We start from the raw sequence: 23,457 nt of genomic DNA, 5'->3' as shown, positions 1-23,457 counted from the left end.
TGGAAGATCACCACACATCATTGGCAAAAAGGTGACAAGAGCCTTGGCAACTAATCTGGCCACCATCCCCTTACTAACCAACACAACTAGAAGTAGCCGAGGGGTGAACTAACATCCTGTGCACCACGAACCCAGCCGGAGAACTAGCTATCCTAAAGGTAGGAAAGATGAATAACTCTCTGCCTCAGAAAATAGACAAGAATAGCAAGCCCCCCACATTCAAAGACTGCGGTGATATAGGAAAAACACAATACACAGGTAGATGACAGGATTAGCAAAAGGTGAGGCCCCCGCTGACTAAAATAGGAAAGGACAGGAAAGGGACTGATCGTAGCCAGAGAAAAACCCTACAAAATACCAACTTCCTGATAGTACAAAAAGGCCCTCAGATCGCTTGATCTGAACTCCGTCCTATACCAGGTGCCCTTGTCATACCAATGAACAGAAAACAAGAATTATAACAAATTCAACAAGCCATAAACACATGGACCCAAAGGAGCTATACTCCACACAGAACTGCAGGGAGTTCCTCAAATCCACTGAGGGGGAAAATCCCTGGAAGGAAATAAACTGAAACCAACCACAACAAATGACAAACCCAGATAAACAAAAGAACCAGACAATAAATAAAGAGCAAGCACTTATCTGGGGAAGATGTGGTGTAGAGCAGGATTAAGCAGGCTGAAAATACAAAGTACAACTGACATCCGGCAACAGCCTGCAATCAGACCAGGACTTAAATAAGCAGAGAATTAGGAAAGGAAACACCCACTGCACAACCCACCTGGTCTCTGTCCAAACCCTTCCTGGCCACCAGAGGGAGCCTCCCAGCAGCCAAGACATAACTAACATTCACAACAGTACCCCCCCCTTGAGGAGGGGTCACCGAACCCTCACCCACGCCACCGGGTCGCTCGGGATGAGCATGATGGAAGGCGCGAACCAACCTGTCCGCATGAATGTCAGAAGCCACAACCCAAGAGTTATCCTCCTGCCCATAACCCTTCCATTTCACAAGGTACTGAAGCTGACGCCTACTGCGACGGGAATCCAGAATTTTTTCAACCTCATACTCCAGATCCCCTTGTACCAAAACAGGGTCAGGAGGCGCTGCTGCAGGAACTGCCGGCTCCACATGTTTCTTCAACAAGGACTTATGGAAGACATTGTGAATCTTAAATGATGCAGGCAGAGTCAAACGGAAAGATACCGGATTAATAATCTCCGAAATCTTATAAGGTCCAATAAATCTGGGCTTAAATTTAGGAGACGGAACTCTCATAGGAATATTTTTAGAGGACAACCACACCATGTCCACTACTTTAAACCGGGGACCAACAGTCCGACGCCGGTTGGCAAACTTTTGGGCAGTTTCTTGAGACTGAAACAATTTATCCACTACCTGCCCCCAAATCTGCTGCATTCTGTCGACCACCGAATCCACCCCCGGACAGTCAGACGCCTCAAGCTGCCCTGAGAGGAACCTAGGGTGATACCCAAAATTGCAGAAAAAGGGGGACACCAACGTGGTAGAGCTAGCTCTATTGTTAAGGGCAAATTCAGCCAAAGGCAAAAACGAAACCCAGTCATCCTGATCCGCAGAAACAAAACACCGTAAATAGGTCTCCAGGGTCTGGTTAGCCCTTTCAGTCTGACCGTTTGTCTGGGGATGAAACGCCGAGGAGAAAGACAGCTGAACACCCAATTTGGAGCAAAAAATCCTCCAAAACCTGGATACAAACTGTACCCCTCTGTCAGAAACAATGTTTTCGGGAATACCATGCAAACGGACAACATGTTGCAAAAACAAAGGCACCAACTCTGATGAAGACGGCAACTTAGATAGGGGAACCAAGTGGGCCATCTTGGAGAATCTGTCACAGATCACCCAAATCACAGTCATTTTCTGAGAGACGGGAAGCTCTGAAATAAAATCCATAGAGATGTGCGTCCAAGGTTTCTTAGGTACAGGCAAAGGCAATAATAGCCCACTAGAACGTGAACAACAGGGCTTGGACCTAGAACAAACTCCACACGACTGCACAAAACGACGGACATCTCGGGACAGGGAAGGCCACCAAAAAGAGCGTCTCACAAGATCCCGAGTACCAAAAATGCCAGGATGACCCGCCAAAACAGAGCAATGAACCTCAGAGACAACTCGGTCTCTCCATTGGTCTGGGACAAACAGTTTCCCTGTAGGACATCTCTCAGGTTTATCCCCCTGAAATTCCGCCAGTGCCAACCGCAGATCAGGCGAAATAGCCGAGAAAACTACACCATCATTCAGGATAGTAGACGGTTCGACAACCTCCAAAGAGTCAGCGCAGAAACTCCTGGAAAGGGCATCGGCCTTAACATTCTTGGTGCCCGGCAAAAAAGAGACCACAAAATTAAACCGGATAAAAAACAAAGCCCACCTGGCCTGCCGAGGATTCAACCTCTTGGCCGATTCCAGATAGATGAGATTCTTGTGGTCCGTAAGCACCACCACTTGATGCCTAGCCCCCTCCAACCAATGCCTCCACTCTTCAAATGCCCACTTCATAGCCAATAATTCCCAGTTCCCCACATCATAATTCCGTTCAGAAGGAGCAAACTTCCGAGAGAAAAAGGCACAGGGCTTAAGATTACCCGAAGTAGTGTCTCGTTGAGACAGAACAGCACCTGCTCCGATCTCTGAGGCATCGATCTCAACTTGAAATGGGCGAGACACATCAGGTTGCTGCAGAACTGGGTCAGAAGTGAATCGCCTTTTAAGCTCCTGGAAGGCCACAATAGCCTCAGGGGTCCAATGCTCAGCATCAGCTCCCTTCTTTGTCAAATCTGTCAGAGGTTTGACAATGGCAGAAAAATTGGCTATAAATTTACGGTAAAAATTAGCAAACCCCAAAAACCGCTGCAGGGATTTTAGAGAAGTCGGTTGCACCCAGTCGTAAATAGCCTGAGCCTGAACCTTAACCGGGTCCATTTCAATAGCGGAGGGAGACAGGATGAAGCCCAAAAAGGAAATTCTTTGCACCCCAAAGAGGCACTTTGACCCCTTAACGTACAGTGCATTATACTTAAGTATCTGAAAAACCTCCCGTACTTGCCCCACATGAGAGTCCCAATCATCAGAAAAAATCAAGATGTCATCCAAATACACAATCAAAAATTTACCAATAAGGTCCTGAAAAATATCATTCATGAAGGCCTGGAAGACGGAGGGTGCATTAGTGAGCCCAAAAGGCATCACTAGGTACTCAAAATGCCCCTCAGGAGTATTAAAAGCCGTCTTCCATTCATCACCCTCCTTAATACGGATGAGATTATACGCACCCTTGAGATCCAGTTTCATAAACCATTTGGCACTCTGCACTCTAGAAAACAGATCAGACATCAGAGGCAAAGGGTACTGATATTTGACTGTAATTTTATTAAGAAGACGGTAATCAATACAAGGCCTCAACGAACCATCTTTCTTAGCAACAAAGAAGAAGCCAGCACCCAAAGGAGAAGATGAGGGCTGAATGTGCCACTTCTCCAATGATTCTCTGATGTATGACCGCATGGCATCATGTTCGGGCACAGACAAGTTGAAAATCCGCCCCTTGGGAAATTTACAACCGGGCACCAACTCAATGGCACAGTCACAGTTCCGGTGTGGGGGCAGAGAATCAGATTCCTGGTCATTAAATACATCACGGAAATCAGACAAGAAAGCCGGAACATCAACTGCCTGAGCAGACGTGGACGACACGGAAAGGTCCTGATGCAAACCTTGACAACCCCAACTAACTACCGACAAGGATCTCCAGTCAAGAACCGGATTATGGGTCTGCAACCACGGAAATCCCAGTACCAAGGTATCCTGTAGATTATGCAATACTAAAAATGTACAAGTTTCCTGATGCGCTGGTGCAACTCTCATAGGCACCTGGGTCCAAAATTGGGGTTTATGTTCTGCCAAAGGGGTCGCATCAATGCCCCTTAAAGGAATAGGAGTTTGCAAAGGAACCATGGGAAAACCACAATCCCTAGCAAACCCAAAATCCATCAAATTGAGCGCTGCCCCTGAGTCCACAAAGGCAAATGCAGAAAAGGAAGACAATGAGCAAATCAATGTGACAGACAAAAGAAACTTTGGTTGCAAAGAACCCACAGTAACAGAAGTAGCCAATCTCCTTTCACGTTTAGGGCAGACAGAGATGTTATGAGAAGCGTCTCCACAATAGAAGCACAGTCTATTCTTCCGTCTGAACCCCTGCCGACTAGCATTAGAAAGGACCCTATCACACTCCATAGGCTCCAAAGGCTGTCCCACAGGCACAAAACCAGCAGGTATCTTCCTGCTCTCACGTAAACGCCTATCAATCTGAATGGCCAAGGTCATAGAGGCATCAAGACCAGAAGGGACGGGAAATCCTACCATTACATCCTTCACAGCATCCGCAATACCCTTGCGAAAAAGAGCCGCAAGCGCATCATCATTCCATTTGGTAAGGACCGCCCACTTACGAAATTTCTGACAAAACGTTTCTGCAGAATCCAAACCCTGAGTTAAGGACAACAAGACCTTTTCTGCTTGGTCCACAATATTGGGTTCGTCATATAATAATCCCAAGGCCTGAAAAAAGGAGTCCACATCATTGAGAATCGGATCATCAGACGCTAAAGAGAAGACCCAGTCCTGAGGGTCACCACGCAGCAAGGAGATGACAATCTTAACCTGCTGTACAGGATTCCCTGAGGACTTAGGGCGCAGGTCAAAAAATAATCTACAATTATTTTTGAAGCTCAAAAATCTCGACCTATCTCCCGAAAAAAATTCAGGAACGGGAATTTTAGGCTCTGCAAGGGGAGTCTGTGCAAGATAAGACTCTATATGACGAACCTTAGCATCAAGATGAGCAACATGCTCACCCAATTCATCCATGCTAGACAAAAGAAATCTTCCACAGAACCCAAAGAAGAAGAGGAAAAACACCAAAAAAAAATTCTCAGCAGCTTTTTTTTTTTTTCCTTCTTAAGAGTACCCTTTAAATTTGTTTGGCCGGATGTACTTTTATGATCCGGAACCATGGGAGATCACCACACATCATTGGCAAAAAGGTGACAAGAGCCTTGGCAACTAATCTGGCCACCATCCCCCTACTAACTAACACAACTAGAAGTAGCCGAGGGGTGAACTATCATCCTGTGCACCGCGAACCCAGCCGGAGAACTAGCTATCCTAAAGGTAGGAAAGATGAATAACTCTCTGCCTCAGAAAATAGACAAGAATAGCAAGCCCCCCACATTCAAAGACTGCGGTGATATAGGAAAAAAGAGAATTTTGTTTACTTACCGTAAATTCTTTTTCTTATAGTTCCGACATGGGAGACCCAAACCATGGGTGTATAGCTTCTGCCTCCGGAGGACACACAAAGTACTACACTAAAAGTGTAGCTCCTCCCTCCGAGCACATACACTCCCCGGATGACAAATCCAACCAGTTTAGTGCCAAAGCTGAAGGAGGACATCCACCCATAAGTAGAGATAGAGTAAAACCCGGAATAACCGGAACTTCTGTCTACAACAACAGCCGGTGAAAACACACGGAACAAGAAAGCTGCCAACAGGCAACAGGGAGGGTGCTGGGTCTCTCATGTCGGAACTATAAGAAAAAGAATTTACGGTAAGTAAACAAAATTCTCTTTTTCTTTATCGTTCCTTATGGGAGACCCAAACCATGGGACGTCTCAAAGCAGTCCATGGGTGGGAAATAAACAGAAACTGAGAAGTAGGCGAAACCTAACTTCACAAATGGGCGACAGCCGTCCGAAGGATGCGTCTGCCCAAGCTCGCATCTGCCGAAGCATGAGCATGCACTTGGTAGTGCTTCGAAATGGTGTGCAGACTAGACCAAGTGGCAGCCTGACAGACCTGCTGAGCCGTAGCGCAAGAGGCACCGACAGCTCTGGTCGAGTGCGCCTTAATCCCCGGCGGGGGAGGCATCTGAGAACATTGGTAGGCATCGGATATGGCCGACCTATCCAATGAGCTAGGGTCAGTTTAGAAGCCGAGAGACCCTTGCGCTGACGTGTGGTCAGCACACAAAGAGAGGTGCACCGCCTAAGAAACAGCGGTGCGTGACACATAGATCCGGAGCGTCCGCACCAAATCTAAAGCATGCAACGCTTTCTCAAAGCGATGCACAGGGGCCGAACAAAGGGAAGACAATGAAATGTCCTGGTTAAGGTGGAAAGGAGACACCACCTTAGGGAGAAGGCCCGGAGTCGGACGGAAAACCACCTTGTCTTGGTGAAAAAAAACAAAAAGGGTGACTCCGAAGAGAGCACAGTCAAATAAGAGACTCTCCTGAGAGAAATTATGGCCACCAGAAAGACCACTTTCTGTGAAAGACTGAACAACGAAACCTCCCTAAGAGGCTCAAAGGGGGGATTCTGTAAGGCCATGAGGACCAGAGTAAGGTCTCAGGGATCCAGACACCGCTGGTAAGGCAGAATGATGTGAGATGCGCCCTGCATGAAGGCGCGCACCTGGGCCAGTCGGGCGATATGCCGCTGGAACAACGCTGACAAAGCAGAGACCTGTCCCTTGAGGGACAGACCTAGCTGCAGGCCGGACTGTAGAAAGGACAGGATGGTCGGCAAGGAAAAAACGGCCAAGGAGCATGGCCGGAAGAACGACACCAGGACAGGAAAATTCTCCAAGTCCTGAGGTAAATCCTGGCCGAGGAAGACTTCCGAGCCTGAGTCATAGTGAAGATGACCTCGGAAGGAATGCCTGAAGCCGTAAGGATTCAGGGCTCAAGAGCCACGCCATCAATCTGAGAGCCGTAGAATTGTTGTGGAAAACGGACCGTCTGAGAGAACGTCTGGCCGGTCCGGGAGATGCCACAGCACCTCTACGAACAGACGGAGCAGGTCTGGGAACCAAGCTCGCCTGGGCCTGGGGCGATGAGTACGACCCGACGGCCCTCCATTTTGATCTTGCGCAGGACTCTGGGCAAGAGAGCTAGAGGGGGAAACACGTAGGCCAGACGGAACTGGGACCAATCTGGAACCAGCGCGTCCGCTGCCAAGGCCTGAGGATCGTGGGAGCGAGCCACGTAAATCGGGACCTTGTTGTTGTGCCGGGATCCATTAGATCCACTTTAGGAGTGCCCCGCCTGCTAAATTGACCGGAACACTGCCGGATGCAGGGCTCACCCGCCGCTGTTCACGGTTTGACGGCTGAGATAATCTGCCTCCCAGTTTTCTGCGCCTGGGATGTGGACTGCGGATATGGTGGACTCTGAGTCCTCCGTCCACTGAAGGATATGTTAAACTTCCAACATTGCTAGGCGGCTGCGAGTCCAAGGACTACAGCCCTGATTTCTAGCACATTGATCGAGAGGGCTGATTCGGACGGAGTCCAAGTGCCCTGTGCTCGGTGGTGGAGAAACACTGCTCCCCAGCCGGATAGACTGGCATCCGTAGTGAGAATCACCCATGACGGGGCCAGAAAGGAGCGTCCCTGGTACAGAGAGAGGGGCCGAAGCCACCACTTAAAGAGAGCTCCTGGTCTGTGGCGACAGAGCCACCAGCCTGTGCAAGGAAGAAGTCCCTTGCCCCAACAGCGGAAAATGTCCAGCTGCAGGGGACGCAGATGGAACTGGCAAGGGGAACCGCTTCCATTGACGCCACCATCTGACCCAGCACCTGCATGAGGTGCCTGATGGAATGACGGCGGAGCCTCAGCAGAGAGCGAACCGCCCGATGAAGGGACTGCTGTTTGACTAAGGGCAGCTTCACAAGTGCCAGCAGAGTCTCGAATTGCATCCCTAGGTACGTAAGTTCCTGGGTCGGGGTCAGAGTGGACTTGCAAGCGTGGCGAGAGTGAGCGAGACACTCCGCTGACAGTCTGCACTGGATGAAGCCCTGACTAGAAGGGCGTCCAGGTAAGGAATCACTACCAACCCCTGGAGGAGCAGTGAATACACGAGGGGCCGTGGCTAACCCAAGGGGAGAGCCACGATTGGAAATGTTCCTCTCCGATTACAAAACGTAGCCAACGCTGGTGTGAAACTGCGAATGGCACATGCAGAGAGACATCTCTGATGTCGATGGATGCTAAGAAATCTCCTTGGGTCATTGACTGATCGCAGAGATTCCATGCAAAATTGCCGCACCTGAACATGCTTGTTGAGAAGCTTGAGATCCAGGTCGGAAAGCACCGTCCTTTTCGGGGACTAGGAAGAGATTTGAGTAGAAATCTCAGAACCGTTCCCAGTCGGGAACTGGTACAATTACTCAATTGGCCTGCAAGAATGCCACGGCCTGTGAGAAGGCGGCGGCCTTGGAGCAGGGGGGAGTTGTCAGAAAAAAATCTGTTTGGCGGCTGGATAGAATTCTGTTCTGTAGCCGTGGGAGAGGGGTAACCCACACCCACTGATCGAAGACGTGTTGCAACCACACGTCGCCCAAGAGGGAGAGCCTGCCACCGACCAAGGACGTTACTGGCGCGGCCAGATAATCAAGAGGAGGCTGCCCTGGTGGCAGCGGCTCCTGCCGACTTAGGACGCGGCTTCATGCGCCAGTTGGTTTACGGACCTTGGCTGAGTTAGTGGACGAGGCCGAGGGCTTAGCGACCAGTTAGAGGAAACGAAAGGAACGAAACCTCGACTGGTTCCTGCCCTGGAAGGTTTCCTGGGTTGTGGCATGGAAGTACTCTTCCTGCCAAAAGCTTCCTAAATAATTTCATCCAGTTGTTCACCGAATAGACTGGTCCCAGCAAAAGGGAGTCCAGCAAGGAACTTCTTAAGAAGCATCTGCCTTCCACTCTCGAAGCCACAGGAACCTGCGGATAGCGAGGGAAGTAGCCGAGGCCACCGCAGTGCGGTGACAGTCTCCAGCTATAGGATGAAAAGACTGAAGCCTGGAAGTTAAGGCAACCAATTCGGGCATAAAGGCCCTGGTGAGGGAATGCATCTCCTCCCGAGAAGCAGAGATGGCTTTGAGAGCCCGCACTGCTGCAAAAGATGGGGAGAACGAGGCCCCTGCCGCCTCATATATAGATTTGGCCAGAAGGACAACCTGGCGGGCAGTGGGATCCTCAGAGAGGTGCCGTCAGCCACTGATACAACTGTCCGGGCTGAAAGTCTAGACCCCGGAGGGTCCACCCTTGGTGAATGAGCCCACTCCTTGACCACCATTGGTGGAAGGGGGAAACAGTCATCAGAACCACGCTCTGGGAAGCATCTCAGGACAGGCTCTGGGCTTGGTCACAGTGACCTGAATGCTGGAGTGGATAAGGAACACACTCCTTGTTCTCTTAGGCAAGGTATACTGATGCTTTTCTGCCAAAGAGGGTGCTCCCCTGATACAGGCGGATTGAGGTCCAGTACAAATATAATGGACGCAATCAAATCATTAGCATCTGCGTCACTTTCGGACAGATCAATAGGGTACATGGAGAGCGTCCGAGCCCCCAGTAAGGCATCCTCCTTGTCCTGCGAGTCAGCTCGTGAACCAGAGCCGCGGGGCGAGGAGGGAAAGGGGACCCTGCGTCTCCATTTTAGGAGGACGGGCTCCCAGATGAAGAATCCTCTGTGAGCTTTGCTGAGCGAGCCGTAGCAGCAGAAGCGCCCTGAGAAGGGGGCTGATGCATGCTCAGCAGTGTCCGGGACAGCTGTCCCCTGAGGAACACACTCCTTGAAAAGAGGGATTCTACCCCGGAGCCGGAGCAGCCGGAGGGACCACTGGGGATAAGCCTCCAGGCTGAGGCACCACTATGTCAGAGCAGGCATCACAATGTGGTTATGTGCTCGGTACAGACAGTACGAGTCAACATGCGGTGCATAATAAAAAACAGCCTTGCAGCCCTGCACTGATATGAGACATGCTGCAGAAGTGGGGGCTCTGTCCAGAGAGACCCCCAGCAGAGTATATAAACAGAGTATATAAGCAGCAGCACAACCAGAGGTTGTGGCTTGCCAGACCGTATAACTTAACATCTCTGTGCCCTCCAGATTCCCCAGAAGTGGGGGCTTTTCGGAAAAAAACCCCCAGCAGAGTATATAAACAGAGTGTATAAGCAGCTGCACAACCGGAGGTTGTGGCTTGCCATACTGTTTAACATAGGGGCATCTCTGTGGCCTCCAGATCCCCCAGAACTGGGGGCTCTGTCCCAGGCCCCCATTTGTCACAATGTGTTTGCAGACATTGATCTCTGTGCCCTAGAACGCTGAGAAAATGGCGTCCGCAGCGAGGAGAGGGGGCGGGGCCTACTCTGAGAGCAGGACGGAGGGCCAATGAGGCATACAGGGGAGGGAAGCTTTTCTCAGTGAGGAGTGTCCCTTCCCTGTGCTGAGCAGCCGGTGGGCGGAGCCACCCTGTCTCACTGCACTGACTGACATAGAATCGAAACTAGGCCTCAGGCGAAGCCGGGGCCTAGATTTAAACATGCGGCCAGCGTGCAGGCACCATCGGCGCGGTTCTCCAGTGAAAACTGGAGAACCGGCCGGAAATGTTAAAACATACATATAACACAATCTCCCCCACAAATAAAGTACAAGGGACCCCTAGAAAGACCACTTTCTGTGGTAATAACGTCTCAGTACTTAGCTTGAGACGCAGGTGCCAGGTCCCTGGGGGGTCATCGCTCCGTCCGGCAGGATCCTGAACAGGGCTGCGGATGGAGACCGGTCTCCTGCAAAGCAGTGAGAACCGTGATGGCTCCCACTTCAAACCAGAGCCTCTCAGAGGATGGTGAAGGAGCGCGGCATGTGAAGGCTCCAGCCCTGAAATCAACCTTAACAGCACCGCCGACACAGTGGGGTGAGAAGGGACATGCCGGGAGTCCAGATTGGACCCGCTTTTCTTCCAAATCTTTGAAATCAAAAATCAAAAATCAGAGGATGCATGTGTGTGTGACCTCCTGAACACAAAGCATTGAACTGGTTGGATTTGTCATCCGGGGAGTGTATGTGCTTGGAGGGAGGAGCTACACTTTTAGTGTAGTACTTTGTGTGTCCTCCGGAGGCAGAAGCTATACACCCATGGTTTGGGTCTCCCATAAGGAACGATAAAGAAAACACAATACACAGGTAGATGACAGGATTAGCAAAAGGTGAGGCCCCCGCTGACTAAAATAGGAAAGGACAGGAAAGGGACTGATGGTAGCCAGAGAAAAACCCTACAAAATACCAACTTCCTGATAGTACAAAAAGGCCCTCAGATCGCTTGATCTGAACTCCGTCCTATACCAGGTGCCCTTGTCATACCAATGAACAGAAAACAAGAATTATAACAAATTCAACAAGCCATAAACACATGGACCCAAAGGAGCTATACTCCACACAGAACTGCAGGGAGTTCCTCAAATCCACTGAGGGGGAAAATCCCTGGAAGGAAATAAACTGAAACCAACCACAACAAATGACAAATCCAGATAAACAAAAGAACCAGACAATAAATAAAGAGCAAGCACTTATCTGGGGAAGATGTGGTGTAGCGCAGGATTAAGCAGGCTGAAAATACAAAGTACAACTGACATCCGGCAACAGCCTGCAATCAGACCAGGACTTAAATAAGCAGAGAATTAGGAAAGGAAACACCCACTGCACAACCCACCTGGTCTCTGTCCAAACCTTTCCTGGCCACCAGAGGGAGCCTCCCAGCAGCCAAGACATAACTAACATTCATAACACAAAACGTATGTGTTTTTATGTAAGGGCTAGGGGGGCTGGTGTTAGTAAGGGCTAGAGGGGCTGCATAAGAAAGAAAATAAGGAATAAAGCAGGACAGTAATATTTACCGACCTTCCCCGCGGCTGTAATACTACTTCCGGGTCCGCTCATTAAAGCTCATGCATATTTACTGCTTCCCCCGCCCACTGGTAATCCCGTGTGTGACAGCGTATAACAGTGTCTGTGATTGTTTGTACAATAAGGTAAAGAGTTGCACACCAGTCACAATGTATGGGGAAATAATGAAAAGCAGAACTGCTATGGGAATGCCAGAATGAAAAATACAATGAACTATCTGAAAAATTGAAAAAACTTGAAAATGGAATATGCATAACTGTTATGAATAATAGGAATATAAGAGTTGTTTAACCATTGAATTGATCAATGCAAAAGAGCCCCAACACCACGCCAAGGTGATCTCTATTTTTGGGGTCCCTAAACGTATGTGTAACCTCACCTGCAGTTAAAAAAAATTGCTCTGTATGGGAAGCAAAGGACCAACTATATATGTGAAATAAGACACATGGCTATGGATGTGGCAGGGTTCTCAGACAAAAAGTGCATACTATTCACATTACTGGAGTTCCAGACATACATTCTTTAATTAGTATGCACTTTTTGTCTGAGAACCCTGACCCACCCATAGCCATGTGTCTTATTTCACATATATAGCTTGGTCCTTTGCTTCCCATACAGAGCAAGTTTTTTTAACTGCAGGTGAGGTTACACAAGTTTAGAGACTCCAAAAATAGAGATTACCTTGGCGTTACTTTTGGGGCTCTTTTGCATTGATCAAAACAATAGCTAAACATCTCTTGTATTCATATTATTCATAGCAGTATAGCAGTTATGAATATTGCATTTTCAGGTTTTTTCAATTTTTTCAGATAGTTCATTGTATTTTTCATTCTAGTATTCCCATAGCATGAAAAACCAATATTAGACCAAAAAGAAGGGAATTTTGTTGCTTGCCGTAAATTCCTTTTCTTCTAGCTCCTATTGGGAGACCCAGACGATTGGGTGTATAGCTACTGCCTCCGGAGGCCACACAAAGCATTACACTAAAAAGTGTAAGGCCCCTCCCCTTCTGGCTATACACCCCCAGTGGGATCACTGGCTCACCAGTTTTAGTGCAAAAGCAAGAAGGAGGAAAGCCAATAACTTGGTTAAACAAATTCACTCCGAGTAACATCGGAGAACTGAAAAACCGTTCAACATGAACAACATGTGTACCCGAAAAAACCCAAAAATCCCGAAGGACAACAGGGCGGGTGCTGGGTCTCCCAATAGGAGCTAGAAGAAAAGGAATTTACGGCAAGCAACAAAATTCCCTTCTTCTTCGGCGCTCCATTGGGAGACCCAGACGATTGGGACGTCCAAAAGCTGTCCCTGGGTGGGTAAAGAAATACCTTATGTTAGAGCTGCGAAGACAGCCCTCCCCTACGGGGAGGCAACTGCCGCCTGCAGGACTCTTCTACCTAGGCTGGCGTCCGCCGAAGCATAGGTATGCACCTGATAATGTTTGGTGAAAGTGTGCAGACTCGACCAGGTAGCTGCCTGGCACACCTGTTGAGCCGTAGCCTGGTGTCGCAATGCCCAGGACGCACCCACGGCTCTGGTAGAATGGGCCTTCAGCCCTGATGGAACCGGAAGCCCAGCAGAACGGTAGGCTTCAAGAATTGGTTCTTTGATCCATCGAGCCAGGGTGGCTTTGGAAGCCTGCGACCCTTTGCGCTTACCAGCGACAAGGACAAAGAGTGCATCGGAGCGGCGCAGGGGCAGGAACAAATGTAAATTCTTCTCATACCGATGAACTGCATGAGGACAAAAAGAAGGCAAAGAGATATCCTGATTAAGATGAAAAGAGGATACCACCTTCGGGAGAAACTCCTGAATGGGGCGCAGCACTACCTTGTCCTGGTGGAAGACCAGGAAAGGAGCCTTGGATGACAGCGCTGCTAGCTCAGACACTCTCCGAAGAGATGTGATCGCTACCAGAAAAGCCACTTTCTGTGATAGTCTAGAAAGTGAAACCTCCCTCAGAGGCTCGAAGGGCGGCTTCTGGAGGGCAACTGGTACCCTGTTCAGATCCCATGGATCTAATGGCCGCTTGTACGGGGGTACAATATGACAAACCCCCTGCAGGAACGTGCGCACCTTAGGAAGTCGTGCTAGACGCTTTTGAAAAAAGACGGATAGCGCCGAGACTTGCCCTTTAAAGGGAGCCGAGCGACAAACCTTTTTCTAACCCAGATTGCAGGAAAGAAAGAAAGGTAGGCAATGCAAAAGGCCAGGGAGACACTCCCTGAGCAGAGCACCAGGATAAGAATATCCTCCACGTTCTGTGGTAGATCTTAGCGGACGTGGGCTTCCTAGCCTGTCTCATGGTGGCAACGACCCCTTGGGATAATCCTGAAGACCCTAGGATCCAGGACTCAATGGCCACACAGTCAGGTTCAAGGCCGCAGAATTCCGATGGAAAAACGGCCCTTGGGACAGTAAGTCTGGTCGGTCTGGTAGTGCCGACGGTTGGCCGACCGTGAGATGCCACAGATCCGGATACCACGCCCTCCTTGGCCAGTCTGGGGCGACGAGTATGACGCGGCTGCAGTCGGATCTGATCTTGCGTAGCACTCTGGGCAAGAGTGCCAGAGGTGGAAACACATAAGGGAGCCGGAACTGCGACCAATCTTGCACTAAGGCGTCTGCCGCCAGAGCTCTGTGATCGCGAGACCGTGCTATGAAGGTTGGGACCTTGTTGTTGTGCCTGGACGCCATTAGGTCGACGTCCGGCCTTCCCCAGCGGCTACAGATTTCCTGAAACACGTCCGGGTGAAGGGACCACTCCCCTGCGTCCATGCCCTGGCGGCTGAGGAAGTCTGCTTCCCAGTTTTCTACGCCGGGGATGTGAACTGCGGATACGGTGGAGGCCGTGGCTTCCACCCACATCAGAATCCGCCGGACTTCCTGGAAGGCTTGCCGACTGCGTGTCCCTCCTTGGTGATTGATGTATGCCACCGCTGTGGAGTTGTCCGACTGAATTCGGATCTGCTTTCCTTCCAGCCACTGCTGGAAGGCTAGTAGGGCAAGATACACTGCTCTGATTTCCAGAACATGGATCTGAAGGGTGGACTCCTGCTGAGTCCACGTACCCTGAGCCCTGTGGTGGAGAAAAACTGCTCCCCACCCTGACAGACTCGCGTCTGTCGTGACTACCGCCCAAGACGGTGGTAGGAAGGATCTTCCCTGTGATAATGAGGTGGGAAGAAGCCACCATTGCAGAGAGTCCTTCTGTGAAAAGGATACTTTCCTGTTCAGGGATGTTGACTTCCCGTCCCATTGGCGGAGAATGTCCCAATAAGAGGACGCAGATGAAACTGCGCAAACGGAACCGCCTCCATTGCCGCCACCAACTTCCCGAGGAAGTGCATGAGGCGTCTTAAGGAGTGCGACTGACCTTGACGGAGAGTCTGCACCCCAGTCTGTAGTGACCGCTGCTTGTCCAGCGGAAGCTTCACTAGCGCTGAGAGGGTATGAAACACCATGCCAAGATACGTTAGTGATTGGGTCGGTGACAGGTTTGACTTTGAGAAGTCGATGATCCACCCGAACGTCTGGAGAGTCTCCAGCGCAACATTCAGGCTGAGTTGGCATGCCTCTTGAGAGGGTGCCTTGACAAGTAGATCGTCCAAGTAAGGGATCACAGAGTGTCCCTGTGAGTGCAAGACTGCTACCACTGCCGCCATGACCTTGGTGAACACCCGTGGGGCTGTCGCCAGACCGAATGGCAGAGCTACGAACTGAAGATGGTCGTCTCCCATCACGAAACGTAGAAAACATTGGTGCTCTGTAGCAATCGGCACGTGGAGATAAGCATCTTTGATGTCTATTGATGCTAGGAAATATCCTTGAGACATTGAGGCAATGACGGAGCGGAGGGTTTCATCCGGAACCGCCTGGCCTCCACGTGCTTGTTGAGCAGTTTTAGGTCCAGAACGGAACGGAAAGAGCCATCCTTTTTTGGCACCACAACCAGATTGGAGGAAAACCGTGTCTTGTTCCTGAAGAGGAACAGGGATTACCACTCCTTCTGCCTGCAGAAGAGCATCGGCTCGGTGGGGAGGTGGGGACGTTCTGAAGAATCGAGTTGGAGGACGAGAACAGAACCCTGTCCTGTGCACGTGGGCACAATGTCCCTCACCCACCGGTCTGTGACCTGTGGCAGCCAAATGTCGCCAAAGGCGAGCGAGTCTGCTATCAACCGCGGATGCGGAGAGATGAGAGAGCTGAGAGTCATGAGGAGACCGCCTTGGTAGCGGTTCCTCCGGCTGCCTTCCTTGGGCGTGATTGAGCCCCCGGAAACTGAGCCCCTCTGAGGCTTTTCAGCTCTTTTGGACGAGGACAATTGGGACCTGCCCGAGCTTGGGAAGGACCGAAACCTCGACTGTCCTTCCAGGACAGCATTAATAGGGTAAGTCGCAATGCAGACATTGCGAGGTTACGGACGCCCCTGCGGCACAAATGTACATATGCTCAAGACCAGCTGTGCAAGAACAGCTGAAAAGCTTAGGGTGCCCATACGGCTGTAAATGCCGGAGCAACCGACACGCCGATAGCCTCATAGACAGACTTCAACCAGAGTCCATCTGTCTGGTATCTTTAAGTGAAGTCCCATCTCCACTGCAACTATAGCTCTAGCCGCAAGCCTGGAGATTGGAGAATCCACCTTTGGACCCTGGGTCCCACGCTTGACCACGTCAGGGGGAAAAGGATAACGTGTATCCTTAATACGTTTGGAGAAAACGCTTATCTGGTAAGCGTGGTGTTCCTGGACTGCTTCTCTGAAGTCAGCGTGGCCAGAAAAATACTCAATCTACGTTTGAGCAACTGAAATGGGACTTCTCCTGCTGTGAAGCTGACTCCTCCGCTGGGGGAGCTGAGGGAGAAAGATCCAACATTCCATTGATGGACGCTATAGGATCATTCCTTATGGCGTCACCATCCGGTGTATCCGGATTGAGAGCGTTGTCAGGATCAAAGTCCTGATGAGCTACGTCTGCCTCATCATACAGAGAGCCTCCTGGGACCCCCCCCGGAGCACCGATTTTATTCCCAATGAGGGTGGCCAGGGAGCAATGATCCAGATTGCCCATGGCCTGTCCGGACTGCAAGTCTCTATCCCATTGCAACTCCATCCCTGTCCTTGGACAGGGTTGACAGGTGGTTCCTTTGGCCACGTCTAGTAGAGACCCCGGCTGACCAAGTGCTCCAGGGGAGCATTGCACACAATGGGGTTCAGTGCCGTGGAACAGTATCACATGCCGTAAAAACAGCATCGAAAGCCTGAGTTGCTTATATGCTGCTGCCGACTAGCCATCTAGGACATAGAGCCAAGAATGGCGACCGTACAATGCAATGTATAGCATACAAGCATAAAGTACAATGAACACTGCAGCACATGCAATACAAGCAGCATAGAAAGCCTGTGCCTTGGCACCCCTGCTTTTCTGCTGCTGTAGACTAGCCATCTAGGGGAATATAGCCCAGAATATCGACCATACAGTGCAATGTATAGCATACAAGCATAAGTACAAATGAACACTGCAACCCCTGCAATACAAGCAGCATAGAAAAAACCTGTGCCTCAGCACCCCTGCTTTTCTGCTGCTGTAGTCTAGTCATTCTAGGCGAAAATAGCCCAGACTAGCGACCGTACAGTGCAGTGTATAGCATACAAGCATAAATACACATGAACACTTCAGTACATGCAATACAAGCAGCATAGAAAGCCTGTGCCTTAGCACCCCTGCTTTCCTGCTGCTGATGTGTCGCCATCTAAGAGGGCATATAGCCAAAAATAGCGACCTATGCAGTGTAAGCATAAAAATACAAATGGACAACTGCGGTATTTAGTGGGGTCAGCACTTCAGGTGCCGCTTACCGCCCGCCTATAAGCGGGTGTGTGGTCGCCCTAGTCCTGTGCCTGGTCGCCCAGAGTCCGATCTCTCAGCTCGGACTGCAGGAATGGCTGCCGGCGTCCTTCTCCAGCTCGTGTGAGTAGGGGCGGGCCGTGGGCGTGCCCCCAAGTCAGAGCGGGAAACCGGCGTCCCACAGTGTCCAGTGAGAGGGCTGGAGCATGTAAATAAGGCTCCAGCCCTCGGCGCTGCTGATTGTACAGCGTCTCTCCCCTACCCTGATTGACAGGGTGGGGGCGGGAACGAAGCGGAGCTAGGCCGCAAAAGCCGGGGACTGGATTTATAAGCGCCGCCGCCGTAAAAGCGCGGTCGGCGCTAAGTCCCCGGCGCACTACAAGTCCCAGCCGCGCCGCCGCTCCCGGAGCGTCCGGCGCGGTAGTTCCCCATACATAAAGTCACTCAGCTAGGCTGCAGTGACTGTAACCCTTTACTGTCCCCGGCGCACTAGCACACCCAGCAAGTCTGGAGTGTGCTGTGCCTGTGTGTACGGGGACACAGAGTACCTGAATGGTGCAGGGCCATGTCCCTGAACGGTACCCAGCTCCGTATCCAGCAGGTTCAATGGGTCTGTGGATGGAGCCCGGCCTCAGGGCTTTGGGGCCGGTAAGATCCCACTTCCTCAGAGCCCCTCAGGGGGATGTGGAAGGAAAACAGCATGTGGGCTCCAGCCGCCGTACCAGCAATAGGTACCTCAACCTTACAAACCACAAGCGGGGTGAGAAGGGAGCATGCTGGGGGCCCTATATGGGCCCTCTTTTCTTCCATCCGATATAGTCAGCAGCTACTGCTGACTAAACAGTGGAGCTATGCGTGGATGTCTGACCTCCTTCGCACAAAGCAGAAAACTGGTGAGCCAGTGATCCCACTGGGGGTGTATAGCCAGAAGGGGAGGGGCCTTACACTTTTTAGTGTAATGCTTTGTGTGGCCTCCGGAGGCAGTAGCTATACACCCAATCGTCTGGGTCTCCCAATGGAGCGCCGAAGAAAGTCATAAATGAGTGGCTCCACTCATAAATAACACAAAACCTACAAAGAATATAAGCGAATGAGCCAAATTGCTAAAAAAAAAAATCTTTATTAGAACATTTCTTTAAAAACATACATATATAAAACCAACATAAGGTCACTACCAGATAACCTCAGGTAATCGAAGAACATGGTCTATAAATAGCAAAATTCACAGGTATGGTATGTGTAAAGAAGACTATTACTCAAGAAGCCTGAGAAAAAGAGAGTTTGAAGGTAAACTTCATATAAGGTAAGTGGTTAGGGCAACACAAAAGTAGTGACTGTTCAAAGACAGGACACACATGAAATGATAGTTATTGTATGTCTAAAAAAGACATAACAAAATAAGCCCAAAAGAGCAAGGATAGCTGTCCCCTGTTGCAAAATGTGGCTATAGAATCCAACAATATTAGTGGAAAGACAGGATTGAAGCAAGGATAAACAAGACTGCCCCGAACGGAGCTAGTGCTAAAAAAAACAATTCCAGGAAAACTACAGTTTACTGAAGGGATACAGGGGGGGAGGAATCCAAATAAAAGGATCAAATGCAAATATCCATTAGGTCCACAAAGTGGTGATCCTCCCACACATGGCTGAAAGCCATGAGAAATCAGGCATACCAGATAAAGCAGACACTCAGGTTGTCTTTTATTTCGGTATTGTGTGTTATTTTGGTGTTTTGTTTTTTTTTCCTGCTCTTTCATTGGTGCACTCTGATATAAAAGGGTGCTCCCTTTGCACATGAGGCCACCCCCGGAAGAAGGCATTAGATCGAAACCTATAGGTTGGGGTTTCCTGGATCCTCACTCCACGACTCAGGTATATGATATACTCTTTTTGTAAAGTGTTTTGCTGACTCAATTGTGCCCACTTGTTGTCCCTTGGGTACCACATATATCTTTCTGATTTCGGACACTTGGTCCTTGGGGCATGCATTATGGCAGCCATTTATATATAATTGTTTGTGTGGTATCTGTTGGGACACTCATGTGTGGTGTCTTTGTGCAGCTACCTCTTCTCAATAACTTTGAACTATTGGTCACTGAGCTGTGGAGGGAGTACGCCACTTGCTGGTCCTCTCACCTAAATGATCTTTTTTAATCTTTTTATGCATGTTTGTCTTAATTGATTAATGTAATAAACTTATATATATTTTCATGACTTGCCGTTGTACAGGTTTTTCTTTTCTTTACGTTATATGAAGTTTACCTTCAAACTCTCTTTTTCTTAGGCTCCTTGAGTAATAGTCTTCTTTACACATACCATACCTGTGCATTTTGCTATATATAGACCATATTCTTCGATTACTTAGGTTATCTGGTAGTGACCTTATGTTGGTTTTATATATGTATGTTTTTAAAGAAATGTTCTAATAAAGATATATATTTTTTTTAGCAATTTGGCTCATTCACTTATATTCTTTGTAGGTTTTGTATTCCCATAGCAGTTCTGCTTTCATTAATTTCCCTATACATTGTGACTGGTGTGCAACTCTTTACCTTCTTGTATAGTTGTATGTTTTTGAGTCTTGCACCTTGTTCACATTATTGGAGATCCAGACATACATTTATAATTGTGATTGTTTAGAATCACACACGCTGTCTGTGTCATTATAGTGGTGTAAAAAAGAAATAAATAAATGGCATAGGGTCCCCCTTATTGTTATACCCAACACAGATAAAGCAGATGTCTACAGGCTGCAGCCCCTAGCCATGCATGTTATCTTGGCGGTGTATCAAAGTACGAGGTATCCAATGCGGTTTCAGTATGTAACAGAGCCACGATCGTCATGGAACCTTGTATGGATTATATTGGACCTGAGTGTTTGTGGGGTTAATAAATTAGAGACAGAGTAAGGTTTTTTGTATTTTATTTCAAACTAGCTATAGTACCCGGGCGTTGCCCGGGATAGTAACTGTCTCTGTGTCTCTCTTTGAGTTTCTATGGGGAGATAAGGTATGCACACCAGTGACTATGTAAGGGGAACACATGAAATAGCAGAAACTGCTGTGTGAATACTGACTTGAAAAATCCAATAGCTATAGCTAATAGCAGTTTCTGCTATTTCATGTATTCCCCTTACATAGTCACTGGTGTGCATACCTTATCTCCCCATAGTGATGTTTTTTTAGGTTTTTGCACCCAGTTCGGACTTAGAATGGTGTTCCAAACGTTATTCCTATTTGTTAGTATTTTTTCGTTTGTGAACCCTCCCCAACCACACCTATTGCCAATCCATATCATACGCATAAATAGCCTGGGTCTCAGCTTCCCATACACGGTAGGTTTTTTAACTGCATGAGAGGACACACACAAGCTAGGGACCCCAACGTAGAGAAATACTTTGGCGTAGTGTTGGGGCTCTATTGCATTGATCAATTCAGTAGCTAAATTTCTCTTGATTCATATGTTCATGGCAGTAATGCAGATTCCATTTTTCACATATTCACTCTTGCATATAGCTATTGGATTTTTCAAGTCAGTATTCACACAGCAGTTTCTGCTATTTCATGTATTCCCCTTACATAGTCACTGGTGTGCATACCTTATCTCCCCATAGTGATGTTTTTTTAGGTTTTTGCACCCAGTTCGGACTTAGAATGGTGTTCCAAACGTTATTCCTATTCTCTTTGAGTTTCTGTCTGTTTCTGTCTGTCTGTCTGTTTCTGTCTGTCTGTCTGTCTCTCTCTGTCTGTATCAGTCTCTAAGTCTGTCTCTATCTCTGTCTCGTTCCAGGTCTGTCTCGTTCCAGGTCTGTCTCGTTCCAGGTCTGTCTCGTTCCAGGTCTGTCTCTATCTCTGTGTCTGTCTCGTTCCAGGTCTGTCTCGTTCCAGGTCTGTCTCGTTCCAGGTCTGTCTCGTTCCAGGTCTGTCTCGTTCCAGGTCTGTCTCGTTCCAGGTCTGTCTCGTTCCAGGTCTGTCTCGTTCCAGGTCTGTCTCGTTCCAGGTCTGTCTCGTTCCAGGTCTGTCTCGTTCCAGGTCTGTCTCGTTCCAGGTCTGTCTCGTTCCAGGTCTGTCTCGTTCCAGGTCTGTCTCGTTCCAGGTCTGTCTCGTTCCAGGTCTGTCTCGTTCCAGGTCTGTCTCGTTCCAGGTCTGTCTCGTTCCAGGTCTGTCTCGTTCCAGGTCTGTCTCGTTCCAGGTCTGTCTCGTTCCAGGTCTGTCTCGTTCCAGGTCTGTCTCGTTCCAGGTCTGTCTCGTTCCAGGGCTGTCTCGTTCCAGGGCTGTCTCGTTCCAGGGCTGTCTCGTTCCAGGGCTGTCTCGTTCCAGGTCTGTCTCGTTCCAGGTCTGTCTCGTTCCAGGTCTGTCTCGTTCCAGGGCTGTCTCGTTCCAGGGCTGTCTCGTTCCAGGGCTGTCTCGTTCCAGGGCTGTCTCGTTCCAGGGCTGTCTCGTTCCAGGGCTGTCTCGCTCCCCGTCTCTCTCGCTCCCCGTCTCTCTCGTTCCACGTCTCTTTACTTGTCTCTGTCTCTTTCCCTGTCTCTTTACTTGTCTCTGTCTCTTTCCCTGTCTCTTTCCCTGTCTGGCTGTCTCTTTCCCTGTCTGGCTGTCTCTTTCCCTGTCTGGCTGTCTCTTTCCCTGTCTGGCTGTCTCTTTCCCTGTCTGGCTGTCTCTTTCCCTGTCTGGCTGTCTCTTTCCCTGTCTGGCTGTCTCTTTCCCTGTCTGGCTGTCTCTTTCCCTGTCTGGCTGTCTCTTTCCCTGTCTGGCTGTCTCTTTCCCTGTCTGGCTGTCTCTTTCCCTGTCTGGCTGTCTCTTTCCCTGTCTGGCTGTCTCTTTCCCTGTCTGGCTGTCTCTTTCCCTGTCTGGCTGTCTCTTTCCCTGTCTGGCTGTCTCTTTCCCTGTCTGGCTGTCTCTTTCCCTGTCTGGCTGTCTCTTTCCCTGTCTGGCTGTCTCTTTCCCTGTCTGGCTGTCTCTTTCCCTGTCTGTCTCTCTGTCTGTCTCTTTCCCTGTCTGTCTGTGTTTGTCTGCTTTTGTCTGTTTTTTTTGACTTTTTGTCTCTCTCTATCCATCTCCCCACCGATATCTTATTACCCAACACATAAGCTTCTTATACTAACAATTTATTTTGTTCCTATAGCAACCAATCACAGCTCCTATTAATAACCTAATAGCTCGCAGCTCCATTGACTTTAATGGAAGCAGGGTTTTTGGAGAGTAACTGTAAAGCGCGTTGTTAAATTTTACTGTCCAAACATAGTTTACGACGTTCCCTGGGTCACATGAGTCGTCGGTTCAAAATTTCATGATTGTAAATGCGACGGTGTGGATTTCTTTAGCGGACATACATACATACATACATACATACATACATACATACATGCATATATAGACACACATACATACACTCAGCTTTATATATTAGATAAAGAATTTTTCAGTGTTTGTGTTTTATCTCTTTTTACTTATAGGCTTAGTAATGGGGGGGTCTCATAGACCCCTCCCCATCACTAATCTAGAACTTGATGACATCTGTAATTTTTTGACAAATCAGAGAGGTCATTAACCCCTTATATTACGTCGATTGTGACTACAACTTGGCAATCGGGATGAGCAAGGTAAAGCGCCGGTATTGTTGCATCCAATGGATGCGACAATTCTGTGAGGCTGAGGGTTGCTCTTTTCAGGATAGGGGGTCAAATAAACATGAGCCTTCCCAGCCTGAGAATACCAGTCCACAGCCTGTCAGCTTTATCTTGGCTGAGTATCAAAATTGGGGGACCGCATGTTGTTTTTTTTAAACTATTTATTTAAAGAATTAAAAAAG

The 23,457-nt window shown here is 49.1% G+C and overlaps 2 protein-coding genes across 2 annotated transcripts in view; both read right to left on the bottom strand.

Annotated features, from left to right (window-relative positions):
• LOC142311975 (uncharacterized) overlaps nucleotides 1-23,457 on the bottom strand; it is a 452,821-nt gene that overhangs the window by 410,017 nt on the left and 19,347 nt on the right. The window lies entirely within an intron of this gene.
• LOC142312005 (uncharacterized) overlaps nucleotides 1-23,457 on the bottom strand; it is a 128,642-nt gene that overhangs the window by 103,765 nt on the left and 1,420 nt on the right. The window lies entirely within an intron of this gene.

The sequence above is a fragment of the Anomaloglossus baeobatrachus genome, chromosome 5 (genome assembly GCF_048569485.1).
Source record: "Anomaloglossus baeobatrachus isolate aAnoBae1 chromosome 5, aAnoBae1.hap1, whole genome shotgun sequence".
NCBI classification, from domain to species: Eukaryota; Metazoa; Chordata; class Amphibia; order Anura; family Aromobatidae; genus Anomaloglossus; species Anomaloglossus baeobatrachus.
The sequence above is the reverse complement of the archived record's forward strand: the minus strand, read 5'-3'. Positions and strand labels throughout refer to the sequence as shown.